The 20884-nt window shown below is 36.1% G+C and overlaps 2 pseudogenes; one reads left to right on the top strand and one right to left on the bottom strand.

Annotated features, from left to right (window-relative positions):
* The first annotated feature begins 526 nt into the window (after window positions 1-526).
* Window positions 527-20865, top strand: LOC116294653 (epithelial sodium channel subunit alpha-like; annotated as a pseudogene).
* On the bottom strand, window positions 4305-5766 carry LOC148906267 (uncharacterized; annotated as a pseudogene).
* Window positions 20866-20884: the final 19 nt, after the last annotated feature.

Genomic DNA, 20884 nt, shown 5'->3' on the forward strand with positions numbered 1-20884 from the left:
TATACATAAGATCAACATGAGATACCATAGGGGAATTATATAAGAAAACATGTACAAAGGCGCGCGCGAAAAAAAATAATGACCTAGCGCTTTCTTATCGATTTTTTTCGCATTACGGAGGACATTATCTTGATCTCGAATTTAAAAAATAATTAATTATTTAATTTTTCCGATTTTATTTTCCTCATTTACTTTGATCTAAATTGGGCTCCCTGTGGTTCCTGCTCATGCGCGTGCTCCAGCTCTATCTTTTTATGTATATTTACTGCGCGTGCTCCAATTTTATTTCCAGCGCGCGCTAAAGCAAGTCCGTTATAGTATGGCTTGAGCGCGAGCATGTAACGGTTTTTCATATTACGCGTAGCAAACGGTTCGTTTTTTGCTGTTTTGTCCTGTTTCGGTTTCTCGTAACGAACCTTGTTCTTAAAAAAAACACGAGCATTCATAACCACAGAATGCCGGTTATCATCACTGCAAAAACTTTTGTAAGTTACGATATAGAATTCATTTTATCGATAACTTTAATATGAGTGAAAACACAATTGAAATTGAAGAAAAAAAGTCAGTTCCCGCTCTTGTTTGGGAATATTTTTCGTACACAACAGCTCATGGATTTGCACGGATTCCTGGATCTAAAAGAAATTTTCAACGTATCTTCTGGTGCCTTATCTTGGCTGGAGCCTTTGGGATGTTTTTTTTCTGCAAGTGTATGATTTACTTCAGAGTTTTATGAGTCGCAATGTTGCCACACGAATCAAAATGCAACACCAAACGGTAAGAACTGTTGTTTCGATAAAACAGTAGAAACTTATGGATAAATTGAATCACCGTAAGAAAATTTGTTAAACTGACGTTTCGGACGCTAGTCCTTCGTCGGAGTAAGAGGAAAGAAAAGATGAGAAGGGGTGAATAAATACTAAGATGGAAAATAAAGTGACCAATAAGAAATCAGCATCAGAAGGAAATAAAAGGAAACAAAAGGATCGAAAAACTATAAGTGAGAAATGGTGAGCGAAGTACGACAAATCAGCGTATGAAGAAATAAAAGGAAAATAAAGAAGGATCAAAAAAGCAATAAGCGAGAAATGGAAAGCGAAACATGACTAATTAAGGATGGTGGGTACAGTTCGCGACCCATTTTTATTTGAATGAAACTGTGTCAGTTATTTAGAGTACCTAAGGGGCTATCGAAAAACGGGAAAAATTTTGGGGGTCCCCACGCATCCAAGCGAGATAATTGTTATTAAAGACCCGATGACGTGAGCGCATTTTGAAGCACTTCAAAAAATCACATATCCCTTGTGTTTGGCTTAAGTACATCGAAATTTTGCCTAAAATAATCTTGAACATAAATATTTTTCATATTAATAAAAAGATTTGAAGTTGCAAAGATGAAAGTAAATGTTTTATCTGCTTTTGTGCAAAAGTAGGTGAAATTTCAATTTTGTACAAAAACACAAAATCAAAAAAGTAACCACTCAAAACTATTTTTATTTTTGAAATAGCACATTCAAAATCATCTGAAGTGTATACAAAACATACCAAGCAAATAAAAAAATGGGGTCGCCATGCGTTTTTTGTAGTCATGATTTTTTGAATTTTAGATTTCAAGCTTTTTTCCAGCGATGGTTACAAATTTCCTCCACCCCTCCCCTGAGAGACGTGGTTTAGCATTGTATTATGGGATGGTAAACATGGCGGACTACTGCAAGAACTACTGGATCAAGAATACGGTCACTAAATGTCCTAGAAAATGCAATAAGAAAACCTTGTAGGGATAACTGAGTATTGAATAAAGCCCCAAGGGTTTCATAGGAGAAACTAAGTGGTTTATAGTAGGTGAAATTTCAGTTTAAAACTCCGAATTCGCATTGAATGTAAAACAAACTACCAAGAGTCCAAACCTTTTTTTCGTCGATCAATTCATGAAGTGCCTTTTTACATTCACTACACCCACTTTTTAACTGCTCCATTAGGTAATCTAACTCAATAATTCGCTCTCCTTCAATAATATTTTGTGTTTGTTTTCAAGTTTTTCTCTCTTGATCTTTTTCGTCTAGTTTTTGTCGCTTCAATGGAACTCTATTTCTGACAAATCTACCATATAGTCGTCGTTTCTTCTTTTCACAACATTGACTTTTATTTTTACAGTAGTATTTAACTATCCCATATAGACACACACGAAGAAATTGCTATTAAAAAACTGATGACAACAATGATCACGCGTTTATTTTGTTTTGTTGTTTTTGATATTTTTGAAAGCATTTAAGTTCCTGTGGATTACGTAATGTGCGCAGTAAAAGTGCGCGCTGACAACTGTACCCACCATCCTTAAAAGAGAAGCGTTCATTCATCCCATGGGGACTGACAGTGGCAAGTGAATGAATAAGCCGCATTTCAAAATTTTTGCGGGAATTATTACCGCCGCCTAATAAACTTAAGCCAAAGACAATGATGTTAGACTCCGTATGATTAGCGGAGTTAAGGGGCGGGAAACTGGTTTCGAAAGATCTTGTTTGCGAATTTAATAAAGGTGATCTCTGAAACGATCCCCTAGACGTCGCCCAGTTTCGCCGACATATAACGAATTGCAAAGAGAACATTCAATATAGTAAATTACATTGGAAGAAATACAATCAAAATGATCAGTAACATAAAACGTCGATTTAGGGCCTTTAACAGAGGTACGTGAAGAAGTGAAAGGACAAGTGTTGCAACGTTTACGTGAACAGCGGAAGGTGCCAGGGTTACTATCAAGAGCAAAGAGTACCTAGTTGACCAAAAAAGGACGCAAATTAAGATCTTTTTAAAAATAAAACATAGGGCGTTGGCTAAGAATATTAGCGGTAGTAGAGTCCGAAATAAGTAAATTAAAATTTCGATTAATGATGGGTTTAATCGAATTGCTAACAGGATGAAATGTAAGAGAGAAAGGAATGCGATCTTGGTTGGTAGTACGAGGCTTAGGAGTTAGAGCAGTATTCCGATCAGAAGATGCCTTGCATAGCACTGTTTATGATAGCTAAAGGACAGCCACGTTTATGAAAAAACGAACGCATCTCTAGTCATTTGTTTGAAAAATCAGTGTCATCGCTACAAGGGCGACGTAAACGTAAAAACTACGAAAAAGGAATAGATTCGAGAGTGTGTTTAGGGTGAGAAGACGAATAGAGTAAATGAGAATGCGAATCATTAGGTTTATAGAAGACAGTGGTACTGAGATGATGTGAAGTAATGCTAACGGAGATATCATAAGAAACGTGACAGAATGATCACTTATCTCCCAAGTAAAATCATGAGCGGGATGAAATGAGTTAACATAAGGAATAAAAAAGTCTTGTTTAGAGCAAGAAGCAGCGAAACGTCAGTTTAATAAAGCTTCTTACTGTGATTCAATTTATCCATAAGCTACTTTATATTGTTTTATTCAGAAACACCGACGCAGTCTACACTAGTTCTCTACTAGTTATCATCCACTCGTTTTATATAAAATAGCTCATTAATTTGGTGTTTAATACGCAGATGAAAAACCGCAGTGACATCAAGTAGAACAAATTTCCTGTACAAATTAAAGGTTCATTTAATCGTTTCCATTCGCATTCTTTTGAGGGAAAACTATGACTTATGGAATCAGTCTAGTATAGTTTGGGATGATACAATTAATCTGCAATAGGACTACATGTCTGTCTAATTAACAAATCGCAAGTAGATTTCCATTGTCTGTCCTCTTATTGATCATAGATGACGCCTTAAAATGTTCAAAACTAAAGTGGAACCACGAGCGCAGCGAGAATCAATAAGAGGACAGACAATGGAAATCTATGTGCGATCTGTTTTTTACAACAAACTGCGAAATGTTTACAAAATAAAATAAGCAAAACGTTTTTCGAAAATTTGTCATTCAAGGAAAGCAAGGCGATAGACCAAACAGCTCCGATTATTGTGAGCTTTTGAATATTTTCGCTAAGATAGTTAGTTTTCATGATCATTAGAGGACAGAGTACAGAAGTAAGACGAAGGTTTTTCGGTTATTTACTTTTGAAAACTTCAAAGGTTATTTTATGACTTACAAAAGTTTTTTTTCATAAAACACGTCAACATTTCACAACCAAACTTCCTACGCTGTGATTAGATAATTTTGACAGTTCTTTGACAGCCACTGTGAAGGAATGCTTGCTATTGGTCAAAACTTTTGACATTTACTTATAAATGGCTTTTTTAGTTAAGTCGAAAAGAGTTTGAGTCAGAACTCAAAGGTTCTAAAAAACGAAGCTTACTAATAAGTTCAGCTAAGAAAAGCAATGTCAATTTCGCTTGACAACATAGACATTCACGTTCTGGATGGAGCAGCCATTGAAGATCGACTCTGGAATGAAGTTAATGGCCATCTCAGACTGTACAACCTGTACAGAAGTGGAAGCAGACGAAACAGCCCTTGGATCTCGATCAAGCCTTCTACTCTCGCCCTCTGAATCGGTCAATGCACTGGAAATCACGTCCGAGCAGGTCTTTAGTTGCTGGGACGATGGTCTTCTGTTATAAGATAGAATACTCTGTTCATTGGTATGTCCAGAGATGCTCATTATGTGACGAGTCGGGGTTCCAGCATTTGACCACATGGTGATAGCTGTTGCTCTGACGCTGTGGTTCGTGTAGACTTTTGACAAGCCGGCTCCGATAGAGATTGACTTCATCATATCACCCAACTTGTTGATACCTAGAGGCTTGTTTTCATACCACACTGGGTCCTCTGGTGTAAAGATTGGCACTGGTCTTTGAAAGAACGCTTGTTGTTTGGGGTTAAGTTTGGAAAGATAGTACTTCAGGCACCACAGCGAATCGCCAGTTTCACCTGTTGAATACAACCGTGTTTCGTTTTCATAACTCTGCTTGCCACAAAAGCCACCCTGATGGCTTTTGGTCTGCTCCTCGTGAGTCATGGTTGCATATTCATTTCCTTCACCGTCAAGATCAAAAGTAAAGCTTTCTCGGCGGAGCTGTCTTTGGCCCTCACAACCACGGCGGCACCAATACAGGGTCACTATGAACCACACTTGCCGAAGGAGGCCGTAAGGATTCTCGTGGCTCAAAAAAGGATTTTTCTTGACTTTACTCACATCGGCTGGCTGAATGACTGGTTTGTGTTTGGTATTTTGTTTCTGTTCTCTTTTGTTGACCTGCAGCTTGCTCTCCAATATCTTGTTAGAGCTGTAAAATGCTGGGTTGTTAGTGAGCTTCATTGCTTTACCATTGACTGCAAAATGGCGTTCAACAGCATTCCTGTACCCAAGCAGCGAGGAGCGGCTATACTCTTCACCTTTCTGGTTTCTGGCCTCTGCATAAAACCTCCTCAGGATGTCATTTAGCTCGGCCTCTGTTAGATCCAACAAGGGCTTGCAAATTTTTCGCTCATGGCTTCATTCTGAAAATTGCATCAACAACTCGTAAGTAACTAAAAGTGAAAGTAAGATTATTTCTTTAGATTTCTTTATCCTTTTCAATATTAGCTGGGTTTTAATGCATATTTTCTTGAAAAAAATGAGCTGACCTACCTTGCAACAGTTTTAATACCCATTTGGTGTTTCTTTTTGTGCCCTTCGCGTTAGCACTTGACACAAGCTCATTCAAGTCTTTTTCTTCGCAAGTTGCAAAGCGAGATGAATTTTTCACGTCTTGCTCTATCTTTTCTGCCTCCAGAACTAAATATTCGTCGGCAAGACTATCAGCAAGATTAAATTCAAAGTTTGGTTCCTCTTCTGGTTCCATTGTCGACTTTTATTAGCAAAATAAATTCGCAAAATCACAGTCCTTACGATAAAATCTTACCGGCCAGTCTTGTTTCCAAAAACATTACGTCATCCATGTGTCTGTCCTCTTATTGATCATAGCTCTCAGCCAATCAGAATGTGTTAATTACGTTGTTGTAAAATTTGAAAATAATTGAATTTAAAAAAATTTGATTTCCAAATTGGACAGCATGTAGTCCTACTTTCGATACAAATTGGATAGCGCTATCCAGGCTTTGTGCAACCGAGCCCAGAGCGATAAACGAGTGCAGTTAATACTTTAATTTATAGAGGCGATTTACTTGTTTTATTCTAGTTATAATATGTATTTTCTATTTTGCCAAATAAATTCCTTTTTTTCTTTTTGCAGAGCATTGAATTTCCTTCAGTGACTCTCTGTAATTTGAATATTGTTAGAAAGTCTAAAATATCTGCAGAACTACACAGCTCGTTTGAGAATTTCTTTACCCACAGTAAGTATGTGAATTCATCTATTCGAACTCGTGGCCTGAAGTTTCAATACTCATATTATGTTTTTTAGAACATTCCATTCAAGGACGGATCTAGTAATGAGGATTCTTTGCCGAAAAACTCCACTGATTTTCCTTCCTCTTATTTATTGTTTTTATTTTTGTGTGTGTAATGCTATGCAAGTCGGACTGGTTAAATTAATTCACCATTTGCGTATGCACCCCTTTCATTCTATGATTTTTTATTTGTAGTGATTAGATATCTTAAACAGCAGTGTAAAGTACTACAATTTGGTATAAATATTAAGGAGATACTATCAATCCCACAATGGACCTCAATTATCCTCCGAAGAGAAATACGATTTGAATGCTGTGATAAGTGAAATTGTTCAATTTTTAGCAAAATAAACTTTATTTACCTAAAATCGTGGAAAGAAGTTAGCCAAGTACGAGCTGCACGTCAAGCACGAGGTAGCGATCGCAAATCGACAATAATCGAAAAGAAAGAATAATGCCGACGTTTCTTCATTTGAGGGGTGATTGGTTCCGAAGTTTAGCAATTGTCTACGAGACAGACTTCGGTAATCGACTGACTGCTGATTGGTTGTTCCAGTACTTTTTGGGCTTCCTGTGGTGTTACACTCTTACTCACAGACACACAACCGATGGCATAGTGGCTTCGCCTCTTCGAGGCAGTAGCCACAAAAAATGAAATAAACTTTTTTAAAACAGAATCCTGTGTATAATTTTCTCTCTTTTCCAGACGAGACTGCAACACCTTCTTCCAGTAATCGGAAGCGACGGTCATTGGAAGATAAAATTTGCTTTAATTATTTGTACTGCAAATGGAAATATGCTGCACTTGAGATGAACCAATCAACAACTACAACAACACAGACTCCAACTACAACTACAACGCCTTTAACAACAACTACTACAGTACCCACAACAGCTGCAAAAGCGAAACCAACAACAGCAAAGGGTAATGTTTTTTTAAAGTTTTTGTTCTAAATAAATCTGTTTTTCTGAACTAGTCTATAGATATAGTAACGCTTTGAATGTCTGCTGATCAAGGATAATAATAATATCAGTAATCGTCTTTATTTCGAAAGGATAACGAGTAACAATTGCCAATTTAGCACTGATCAAACATGTGGCCCTCTTTGTTTAACGACTCTAAGTGACTAAGACGGGATCGCCAATTTACGTGGTTATCCAAGCCAAGGCGATGACCAGAGCAAATGCACCACCTTCTACTCAGATATTAGTTTAACACCTTTTATGCTAGCGGCCTAGGAGCCATGACCTCCCGCGCATCAGGTTTACGATTAAGTGGCAGTAAAATTAGACTTCTACAGCAATGTTTATGCCGGTGCTGAACCGATATTTCTGTCTTACTTACTTGGACCATTACCAGCATCTCCGACAACAAATCAAACAACAACTAGTGCAGCTACTACACCAACTGGTAAGTATCTGCTTTTTAAGTCCACGGTAAATGAAAATAGTTAAGTGATGGACACATCGTTCTTTCGATTTACAGCAAAGGTATTAACGAAAGAAGAGAAAGAAGAAGCTGCATTTAGTGGGACATTAAGCCAGCCAGACCCCTCAACCCTCACCAAAGAATCGAGAGATACAGAGGAACTTTCTGTTAACTTGGCATCCCAGCCAGAAGATCTTATGAGAGAGACTGGTCATCAGTTTAGCGATATGATTTTATCATGCACTTATAGAGGAATTTCTTGCACGTAAGTTAATTACTTTAATGAACCAACTGATTTAAAGTTAGTTCTGATTCTATGGCGGAATATCCATCCAGACATTGTATACGTTTGGTCTGTTTCATTTGATCTATTTATGTCATTTTTGAAAAAATAGAGCGATTTACTTTTTAGCGTTTTCTTTGATGTGTTTACCGTTTTGTTTAAATAAGTGTTCCTCTTTCTCTTACTTCAATTATTTCTTTACGCTAATTCATTTTCATTTTATTTTTCATTTTCTCGTAAATCCTCTATTTAGCCCCCTTGGGGCTTATTTATTTCAGGCACGTTTTGGGGAGGGGGGGGGGGGGGGGGCTTATTGGAGAGAGGGGGCTTAATTGAAGGAGGGGAGGGGGGCTTATTGATTTAGTCAAAACGCAGTAAGTTGTACGCTGTCAGGATGTAATAGCATTGTAACATTTTTATTATTTGATTCACCTGTGTTATTCTCTCAAGTATAATTTACGATTATTGAGAAGAGCAAAATTAAAACACGGTAACATCAACAAAGCAAGCTAAAAAGAGATGTTCTGAACAAAAGGGGGAGGGAGGGCAGGGGGGCAAAAAGAGAGGGGCGTTTAACTAGGAAAAGGAAAAATCTCCTTTTCAACTGTTTTATCGACTTCTCTAAAGCAATACAATACCACGAAATAGGTTGTTTGAGAAAGTAAAGAAGATGGGAGTTAGGAGTAAATTTCTTTCTGTCTTAAAAAGCATGTATAGCAATGATTTTGCTGCAGTGAAAAGTAGCCTGGAAAGCTATGGCGTACGATCCCCGCCAAAATTCATGCCTTGAATTTGACATTCAAGTTTCAAATTCAACATACAAATTTTACACTTGACATTCAAAGTTTCGAATTTTACGCTCAAGTTTTGAACTTCAGCATTCAAGTTTTATATTCTACATTCATGTTTTAAATTCGACATACAAGTTTTATATTCTACATTGATGTTTTATATTCTACATTCATGTTTTAAATTCGACATGCAAGTTTTATATTCTACATTCGTGTTTTAAGTTCGACATGTAAGTTTATATAGCGTTCGATAATTTATAACTCTTCTTTTGTATCTTACATCAATGGGCGACATTTTTATTCGCGCCTTCCCAGGCGTCTTGCGTCTTGTTACTCGTTATGTGATGTTTACTCGCCCTGTCGAATATAAAATAAACTCCAGACATATCGCATCTTTAAATTTAATTATTCCCCTGAAACATATCTCTTCCGCGTTCCTAACATCAAGCATAGAAACGCTCTCACACGCATGAGAATTAGTTGTCATTATCTAGAGATAGAAGTGGGGCGTTATAAAAGGCCGCATAGAAAACCCGAAGACCGCATATGTACTAGGTGTGAACTTAGGGAAATAAAGGACGAGTGACACTTCCTGGTGAGTCTGAGAAAGAATTTGTTTGATTTTATGGAAAGCAGAAATTTAATGAATTAAAAAAAAAAAAAAAGAGTGAAACTAATTTTTCCAGAACTTGTTCAACCCTCCAGAAAAAATCCAAAGCCTCATTTGCAAATATGTGCACGGGTGCTTTCAATTAAGAGGACAATGATATAACTATTTATCATATATAATAAGATCTTGATTGATGAGGTTTTGATGAATGTATTTTCTTTGGCCATGCGCCAATGTACGAATTGTATACGGTGGCATTTGAAATAAATAAATTGTAACATTTTTTTTTTTGCCTTTAAAAAAAAGGGGGGGGGGCTTATTAGAGAGGGGGGGCTTATTTCCTTTGCGCATTTTCTTGCAGGAATTATACCGAAAAACTTTGGAGCCACTTTTGGCACTACAAATATGGAAACTGTTTTGTCTTCAATTCTGGAAAAGATTCGTTTGGAAATTTTAAGCCAACATTGAGATCAAATAAACCTGGTCCTACAAATGGTATGAAAGGTTGCAGATGTACAGTAATACATACACCCAGACTAAACCCTACTAATGTTCATTCAAATGATATATTTTCAAGGTCTCATAATAGAGTTAAACACTGAACAGCACGAATATTTGGGACAACTAACCCAAGAGGCTGGAATTCGTGTAGTTGTATCTAAGCAAGGCGAAATGTCTTCTCCACTAGAAAAAGGTTTTAGCATATCTCCGGGATATTCCACTTCGGCGGGAATTAGACAGGTAGATAATTTACTCAAAATAAGATATTTATAACTATTATTATTAAATTTTATAAAAATAGCCAATCAGAATGGATTTGCAAAATTAAGGTGTCATGTTTCCCCTATAAAATTATGGATTTCCAGGCCACCAAATGAAAAAAAAAAAAAAAAAAAAACCCGTTGTTAATAAGAGGTTACTAACAAGAGGTCTATAACAGTAATATAATAACTGATACATTTTATGTTTTGATTGCAATGGTGGACAGGTTTTTGTTTTTCGCCTTTTTCGCAGTTTTGCAGTGGCGTCATTTCCAAGTCACTATTTCAGATGAACTGGACTATTTTTGCCTATCAGACAATGATCCATTATAGCGTTATTTGTTCACCAATATTCATCAAAATGGGAATTTCAATTTCATTGTGGCTTTTCTGATATTTTTCTATTCGTCATCCCGAAGGTACACATAATTCGTGAGGATCCTTTTAAAAATAAAAGTTGCCGTCACAGTGAAGACATCGAATCGAACAATATTTATAGAAATCGATATAATATTTCCTATTCTTCAACGGTAAGTGACCATACATAATAGACAGACCTTTTCGGCTCGCTATATTTTTCCATTTTAGACCACTTGCCATTTCCCTAAGAATAAGATTCTTTGTTCGAGTTGTATCTATATTCATGAGTCCTTTCATGTGAAACTGTTAAACAAAGAAATGATAGTCTATAGGGAATGGTCTGAAACGTGGTCTGAAATGTTAAATTATTACGCCCAAGAAGAAAATGTGTATTATATGTAAATGCCATACAGGTCTTTTTCTATTCTTTTGATCGAGTAAATCTTAGTCGGCCACCAATTACAGATTGGGAATCGAAACTAAACGGCTTTTTCCTTTCTTCCTTCCTTCTTTTTTTCCTCCCTTTGTTTATCTTTTATTTATTTATTTTTTCCTTTAATTTTCTTTCTTCTCTTTTACTTTGTAAATTGATTTATTTGAAATTGATTTTCTTTTTTACTCTCTTGAAGGTTTGCAAGGATTCGTGCCTAGCCTACCGTCAGTTAGAAACCTGTGGCTGCATGGAATACAGGTTTCCAAATAAGGGCCAAAGAGTATGTGACGTTTTGAATCTAACTGTCAGTGAGTATCATTTGAAGCAGATTCGTATGACTTCAAACTCACAGCAAGGGCGTACCGTTCCGTGTCTTCAATGACAATGACTGTGCAATAGCCCACCTCCGAGATATGCTTCCATTGTCACGCACGAAGGTTTAAGTATGAGACTACGTGCTAAATTAAATTACATAGAACACAAAGCCAACTAGTTATATAGCAAAAAGTATATATGTATATAGTGATTACAATGTATAAAGAAAACAATTGAGAGAAATAAAATAGAAAGACAAAAGTTTAAGTGCTTAACTTTAGTTTCTTACATTAAAATTATTCTTACCGCCTGTCACGAATGACTGAGCATTTAGCACGTAGCCTCATACTGAAACCTTTGTGCGTGACAAGCGAAGCATATCTCGGAAGTGGGTCATTAGGGTCTCCAAGCGTTCGAACTTGAATATATATTATGGACCTAATGTTTATATAAACATTTTCATTATGGTGTTAATGTGCCAACAATTTTGAAAATAGGTTTTGTCACTTTGCTTCATTGTATGTGCAATACATTTCTGGTTGGCAATTTAAATAACAATCAATCCAAACAAATTTGGTCATCGTACACCCACCAATAGTGACCTGGTGCCTTATACTATTAACAATTAGACTACGAGGTGGAGTTTTCTATGAGTCAATAGATAGTCGATGAGCGAATCGACTATATGAATCATAGAAAACGAGAAGGAGTAGTCTAATTGTTTTAGCATAAACATACTAGCTAATATTATAATATTGAAAAAAAAAAAAAAAAAAAAAAGGGACTGAAAACGTTACTGTACAAAGCGACGGTGAACCCGCGAAGTATTAACGTAAAGCATTTTTATAGCTTTTTGTCTCTATTATTACTGTCAAAACTCTCTTTTTCTTTGTTTTTTATCTTAACAGTTCTTGGGATCATTTTTTCTAATTAATGAGTGATAAACTAAAATAATTTATTTACAAATACTTTATTGTCAGATCATTCAAACCGTGCACTTTCTTTATAGTTTTCTCTGTTCTTACCTTTTAAAAATCTTCCTGAATACATTTGAATAAGTTGTCTTTTTGATTTTTTCTGTTCTTTGAACGGATCCTTTTAAAATGCCATTATTATATCAGTAGTCAGTTGTTTGTCCGTTGTAAAGTTTGCACATGAAAATCTCTGTGAAATCTGACGGCCGCTCTTTCGGGTTAAAATTGCCATAATTCTTCAGTTTTTACTTATCTGTACCGTTTAAAATCTCAGTTCCTTTCCTTGATACAGTCTTGTCTTTTCTACAATCGATTTTTTAGAGAACGAGCAGAGATTTTGGCAAAACTTGATCGTACACTTGTTTATTTTTCGCTACTCGCTATCTATCACAGGATAGATGTTGAGTACGTTAGCCAATCAGATTCGTGATAGAATGCTAGTAGTTTTTATGCTATATGATATAATCATGAACCAGTAAAACAAAAAGCCATTAATAATAGCCAAATGTTAAAAACCAGGGCCACTTAGACAGCGATAACCATTCAAATTGTAGAATGAAAATAATACATATATTATTCCAACTTTGGGTAGTTGAGCCAAAACGGAAAATAATAGCTTTTAACATATCTTTCTATTCCCACGGGAAAAAAATGATTATAGCAAGTTATTTGTTTACTCGTTACATACGGGTCCAATTACAAAAGACCCCTTCACAGTTCCCTGCACCATCCTGAAAGGTAGCCGTGCATTTGCATCGAAGCTAGGCGAACGGTGAGCTTGCAATGATAGAGACCTTTTTTAACACCTTGAACAATTATGTACATGTTCTATCATTGCAAGCTTACCGTTCGTTTCGCTTCGATGCAAAGGCACGGTTACCTCTCAAGATGGCGCAGGGAACTGTGAAGGGGTCTATTACCTTTCCCTTTACATTTTTATCAATACCGTACAGCCCAGTTTGTTCATTTAATACGATCGGACGAGGCTTAAAAAAACCCAGACATTCTTTTCCCATAACTGAACTTTTTTATTGATTGTTGTTCTGCATTGTGATGCAATTCAAAAATAACTAGAATTGTTTTAAATTATAAAATTATGAATGCATTGACATGAATAGCCCAATATATAATAAATTATATTTTTGCTTTTTAGTTTCCTGTTTGAATGAATTACAAATGCTGTACCAAGAAAACAAACTTGGTTGTTCAGAAAAATGTGGACCGCCCTGCATGTAGGTAGACTGAGTACTTGTTCTTATATCATTGGAATTTCCTTTCATACATGTTTCTGCGTCCCCACAAATTCAACGTCAACGTCAACGTCAGGGTACGGTTAACTTATGCATAGATCGAATTTGACTTTAACGTTTGGAGTTTTTTCAATCCAACACATTATGTGGTAATATTGGTGTATACGATGATGATAATGACGATTATGATGGTGCTGATAATAATGAAGATGGTCATGATGCTAATGGTAATGATGATGATGGCGATGATAATGATGATCAGAATGATGATGGTGATGGTGATTTTAATGTTGATAATGACGATGATAATCGTTTTTATTTAATTTATACAAGGTAGGCATTAAAGCTAATAGCCTTTGTGGCCGTGTATCCTCCATACACACTCCTTGCTACATTCGAGTATTCTATACATACAACTCTCAACTCACATATAGATTGTTTTACGGAGAAGGAAAACCGGAGAACCCAGAGAAAACCCTCGTTGCATAGGAGAGAACATCACATCAAACAATTCACATGTGGCGACCCGTTGGACTCACAGCGGTGAAAGACGACGCGTTGGCGCGAACGCCACCCATGCCACCCATGTGATGATGTTGATAATGATGATGATGATGATGGTGATTATGATGGTGGTGATTATGATGGTGATGATGATGGTGATGATGATGGCGATGACGATGGTGATGATGATGATGATAAAGATGATAATTAATAATGATTGTGATGATTATGAAGACCACGACGACGATATTGATGACGATGCCGTGCTTGGTAGGAGCATCAAATGAGTTCAGCTTACTGAACATTGTGTTTTTTCTTTACTTTGTTTATAGTGAAGATATTTTCAAACTCACAATTTCCTCCTCAAGATGGCCGTCAGACAATTACAAGGTAAAAAAGTAAAGCTCATGAAGCTAAAGAAAATAAATGAGCATAAAATGTAAAAAAGTAAAAGCAAAAGGAGTAACACATTTTGCGACAACAGAGTAACAGATTGAGTGCTTGGAGTACATTTATCTACTTTGAAGGTCGCGTTATTCAAGTTAATTCAAATGCTTAGATCATGATCAATACCCCACTTTTCTCTAACCGACTGCTAAAAAAGCGTTGAGCAAAAAAATAAAAGAATAACGGTTGTTTTCGTTTTGCATTTTCTTTCATTGTTGCTTTATTTGTAAGCAATTAGATTCAAAATCTTTCCCATAGCACAAAAAATCTTAGCCATGATTGTTTTACATCTGATAGAGTAAATTTCTCACAAAACTCCAAGAAGACAGAGGTGTATATCTAGATCCCGACGCCGATCCTAGGTAAGATCTAAACAAAACCGCAACATTCACTACTGCAAGAGCGAATAAAATGGGGAAGGGGGGGGGGGGGGGGGGGGGGGGGGGGAGTTGTCGATATTATATTCATTCGCTTAAGTGATTCATAACACTCAATATACAATGGCTTTGTTCCTTTCTTCTGATTGGCACAAGATTAGTCAGCTTTATCTGTTTGACAGTCGCACAAGTAAGAAGTAAGAGTAAAAAGTAAAAAAAAAATAAAGGACATGTCACGCAATAATAAAGCAGCAACAGATTGGGTATATGTGTATGTACTAACGAGTAAAACATTTCATCTAAAGGGCCTACTTTGTCAGGTTTCAAATCTTCTTTGAAGAACTCAACTATGAGGTAATTGAAGAATATCTTGCATATGAGGTGAGCATTACTCGTACGTTAAAGTACAATAGACCCTTGACACTTGGAAATCATTAAAACTCTCTATATTATAATATGAACACATGAAGATATAGAAATATAGATTATATAGTAGATATAGAAGATATAGAAATATTGTTATAGTGCTTGGGAACGAGGCTATTTCGGGCGAAAGCCCTTGGAATTAAGTTCGGAAAAATTAATTGCCGACCTCACTGGGAATCGAACCCACGACCTTCGGAATTGTACTACCGATGCTCTACCAGCTGAGCTAGAGGTCAGACTGAGAACAGGCCGGGGTGAAATAGATGTTAGATCGCGGTAATTATGATGCAAAGATGAGAATATGTGGACCGCGTAGCTTCATGAAATACATGAAGATATAGAAATATAGATAAGTTGTAGTGCTTGGGAATATAAATAGATTGATTTCGTACATTTTTTTGTCATATCTATCCATCTGGCAACAAAAAAAAAAAAAACGAAACAAAAACAAAAACAAAAAAAACAAAAACAAAAACAAAAACAAAAACAAAAAAACAAAAACAAAAACAAAAACAAAAAAAAAAACAAAAACAAAAACAAAAACAAAAACAAAAACAAAAACAAAAACAAAACAAACAAAAAACAAAAAAACAATACAAACAAACAAAAAAGTTGATGAATTCAGGTCACTTGGTCACAAGAAGTCCAAAGAAATTTACAAGGACATTCTACCTATGTACATGGTAAGAATTTACATGAACAACCAACAAGGTCTGAAAATGTCCACGGAAATTTGCAATTTCCAATTTCCATCCAAATTTCCATTTTTGCCTAGTGTTTATGCTACAAACGCTATCGATGATTTCTTTGACCACATTATTATTCCAATCCTGCAAAAACAAATTTCACTTTATGAATGTTTTGTTCATTGTCAGTGTATTAGTGAGCCTGACTTGTGTAATATATAGGATAACCACAATCATCTTTTCATCCTGCATAAATATGAAATTTGAATTTAGGTGTCGTCAACTAAATATTTAACTAATTTAGATAAAGTTATATAACTATTCAAAAGTGTGATTATTTAATTCACTCTATTGGATTTTATACTATTTTTGTTGGCATATAGGTTGTTGGAGTTGGAATATTCAAGAGTGAAATTTACCTAAATTAACTGAAAAAAGCAGATGGCCTATGACGTCAAATTACGTGAATGTGTAATTTATTATTTAGAATAGCCAACATAAACTTTGTTTTTAGAAGACTGGCAATCGTAACGCTGCACTATAAAATTTTTTTCTTTGTTAACTTAACGAGGTTTTTTGTAGTGTGATAACATTTCGTGTGAAAACTGTGCTTCTCCACTGACTTCTTCAACTCAAGTAGTTTGTTGGTCAGTCCCAACCGCAGCAGTTGCAGGACGGCTTCTCTTGGGATGAGTCGGTGTTGAAGGGACAGATTCTATTTGTGGTGTTGAAGGGACAGATTCTCTTCGTTTAGAACTAGTAGAATTTTTCTCATTTGGGGCTCCCTCTATTTGCAATCCATATTATTCCCCCGCACGCCGTAAAAACTTGCTGATGTTGGAAATATCGAGATATAAAGTCTTACTGAGGTAATCTGAAGGTGTGAAATGCTTCAGTTCGAGCTTCATTTGCCTCACATCACTTGCCATATTTTCTCATCGCTATCTCCACTTTCTGTAAAACTGAAGATAGAACCTGGGTCTGTTGATTTGGACGTAAGAATCACAGCCTTGTTGTGATGAAACACAGTGTAAACCGAAGACTCTTTCTTGAGGAAATTCCATTTTCTCCCCTGAGCTTTGACTCGTTTTTTAGAGGTAGCTATCAGAAAAGTTTATAGATCTTTTAAGAGATTGCTTGATATCTAGTAGACTTCTTCGGGTCAAAGCTTTCAAAAAATTATAATATACTTGGAACTGTCAGAGAGCTTGTCAACTGAATCACGTCAGTGTTCTTTTCGATGGTACACCTATTCTGGACTGTGTTATCGCCTACTTTACTGTCAAACTATATCAAAATGATCAAATTAACTTATGGCTTAAAACCTTGACCGGACTTTGGACTTGACTTTTTGCGTTCAATTCCTAGACTCTAACTAACCACCTCTCTTTAAGATAATGGTTACTTCTTAAACATATCGGAGAGTTGTTAGTTTAAAAGACTAGGCCAGAAATAAGACCAAAGAAAATAATATGCAGGCTCTAGGGTCTCCAGGTGCCTTTTTTCCAGCTTACATACACGCTTGTCAATGTCAATCAACGTTTCCGAATACGTGAGTAATCAAATGTTTTCACAGTCAATTTTGCAAGAGCGATGCCCAGAGTATGGACAGTTATATGCAGGCCTTACAAGATGTTCAAAACATTTCAGCTCAGTTAATATGGATGGTTATTCGGAATCAACAGACGAACCACTGACTCTTTCATGCTCCTTCGATCAACCACTGACTCTATCGAAAGATGAACCACTGACTTTATCGATCGGCTCAAGTATTGAAGAAGTTGATGTCAACCATGAAGAAGGAATTCAAGAAAGGATCGGCACCCCCGTGGCCACTAGTACCCCTTTCAAAAAGAAACGGACGTTAGAAGAAACTGACCATGAATCGATCGTTATCGTCTATCGTCATCTCTACTGTTCCCTCAGCACCTCACGAACGCCAAGAACTACCACATGGCACAAGAGATTCTGATGTATCTGAAGAAAGCACAGGAACCACGAAGAGCAGGGAAAGTAATAAACAAAAATGTTTACCATAAAGAGGAAGAACATTTTTCTTGCAAAATTGCGGTAAAGGTGATACCGAGAAAGCCATTATAGAGGCTGAAGGAGAAGTGGCTATTTTCTATGACATTCATACTGTAACCGATGTAGTTGTCGAGAGCTTAAGAACTTCAAACAAAGGAGAAAGAAACCTTTTCGACTCTGCACTAAAAATTGCTTACAAATTTTGTCAATTTTCGACTTAAAAAAGCTTTTGAAGATTCAAGACCAAAACACAACAAAACAAAGGAACAAAACTTTATCGAAGACGATCCGCGTTCGCAAACTGTCGCCTCCCTTTATTAAGGTGACTGCCTACTTTTGGAAATTGATTTTAAAACTTCGATTTTCCGAATTGAAATTTAACTATGCTGATTCCAAATCTGGAAAGAAAAATAGGGTGTCCCGAGCTCGTTTCCGAGATAATCAGCATTTAATGGACGCCTACGCACGAGCTTTTGGAGTAAAAATTGCGCCACCGGAAGTGATTAGAAAAAAATAGGATTAATAAGATAATAGTTATTTGCAGACTATATGATTGCACGAACGAAGGCTAGTCACTGATCCTGCTACAATAATACATGGATATTTTCGACAAAAAGACAGAGAGATACATTGATTTGCCATTTTTTGTAGTTTCGGTGCTCTTAAAAAATCTCATAAAGTCGAACAAAAATCCCTACAAAAATCTATTTTTTTCACGTGTTCCTGATTTAAACTTTTCCTAAAATGCTGATATAACCTAGATTTTTAGGAGTTTTTTTCGAATGAGCTATCAAAAAATATAGAGTCCCGTGCAAAATTGGAGGGTTTTGCCCTGTTGAAGCTCAAAACGTGTATAGTTCTTCAATTAAATCTTGTAGATTTTTCAACGGTTTCTGAGCGCGCGCACATCGTGGGCTCAAATCAAACGTTCAAAAGCAGGCAGCCACCTTAAAGTCGAAGGCAAAATTAGGAAGTACAGACCTTTAGTGAAAGAATTTAAACGTTGGCCATGTTTGCGAACAATCGAGAGACAGAACACAGCTACTAGGCTGATTATAACAGGAACAAGCACAAAAAAAATGTTTTGCGACCATTGTCAAGAATCTAACATTGAAAATTTACAGCTCCATTTAAGTACCAAAAAACACCAAGAAATTATTACACAACCAGGATACTGGAATAGAGTCGATTCGTGGATTTCAAGCATTAATGGAAATTAGAGTTGAAATAGATAAAAACGGCGGTAAATACACAAGTGGCAGCTCAGCGCACGTGATGCATGTTGATTTACCGTCTTTTCCTATGAAGCGCGACTCCCAAGACTTCAACATTGTAGTTTGCACTGTGCATTAGATGGACGTCAATCATTCTCTATCGACACAAATATCGCTCAAGTAAATTATTTTCCACCCCATTGTTTCTAAAGAAACTATGTTTGTCAGTGCTTTTTGCTACCTATATCATTCATTTTTTCTGGAAAATGTTTTTTTATTCGAAATTCAATGATGAATGCACAGTGCAAACTACAATGTTGAAGTCTTGGGAGTCGCGCTTCATCGGAAACGACGGCAAGGGACGATTTTGGAGGGGGGAGGAAGATGTTTAATTGTATACGTTAGAACTCTAAAATGAAATGGTAGAATGTCCTTGGAAATTTCCGTGGACATTTTAAGACCAATTCAGTAAGCAGGTACCATTTTTTTTTCATCGTAGTGAATTACAGATAGAGTCATTAAATCTATTACCACGGATGTTAGGTATAATAAAGTAATAAACATGAAAAATGTGTTATTTTACAGTTTTTGGTTAAAAGAGCATTGAGTAAAGATAAAATGAACCTAAGTAGTTTCTCACCAACTGTGGTAGGGATTTTGTGCGGTTGAGGACATTCTTACCACGACACACTCGTTTGGTGAAAAATTCAAGACAAGAAGAAAATCTTTGCAATGTCCGGCATTGATAAGAGTAGGTCTTTTGGGGGGAAATCTTACCAAAAAATCTACTTCAGAAAATTGGAATTTAAAAAATTACATGTTACATTTGCTTTGGCCTATTTTACAATATTAGCCAGTGATGATATTATTTCTTTTGTTACTTTCAGCTAATTATCATGCCTTTCTTCTTTTTTGTCATTACAAATGTATTATTAGCATGTGCATAGACCCAAGTTATTTATCTTTTTAATGTAATATTTGTAAATAGGCTACCCAGGTAACCTAACACCTTCTTTTTTTCTATTATTATCTGTTAAATGCAATAAGCATATCTTAATGTGGTGTAAATAAACTGATCTCAACAATATGAACTCCATAAAAAGCCTGTTTTTAAAAAAATACTCTATCAAAAATAAAATTAAAGTTGCTGTCACAACATAGCCCTTACAATGTACCCCACTATTCACTTTTTAAATTATTTAATATAGAAACATATTTTCCCATAATAGCAGCCCAGCTTGGTCTTATCCTCTATGTCTTATCATTCACGGTTCTCTGCAATTAAACTACATCAAGTGACCGTTGTAATGATAGATATACTTTTCTCTCTTTTTAAGGTTATTAACTTTATATCGGACATTGGAGGTCAGCTGGGATTATGGATCGGAATCTCCTGTTTAACAGCTACGGAATTCTTAGAACTCTTAATATTGATTATTGTTCGGATTTCTTGTGAAATCATGAATTGGATGAACATTGTTGGGAATGCACAAATATCCACTGCTGAGCATAAAAGGTGCGAAAGGGAAGATCGTGCTGGTACTAGACGTGTGCGTGAAGATATCTACGAGACGCATTTTTCAGTACCTGATGCTAACAGCGATTCATACCATTCACTTACTATACAAGAATATGACTCTAAGATAATAAATACACAACTATGAAAGGTAGCGATCATTTCTG

The sequence above is a fragment of the Actinia tenebrosa genome, unplaced genomic scaffold (assembly GCF_029948245.1).
Source record: "Actinia tenebrosa isolate PJP-AT-01 unplaced genomic scaffold, QUT_ActTen_1.0 PGA_scaffold5__44_contigs__length_20552954, whole genome shotgun sequence".
Taxonomy (NCBI): domain Eukaryota; kingdom Metazoa; phylum Cnidaria; class Anthozoa; order Actiniaria; family Actiniidae; genus Actinia; species Actinia tenebrosa.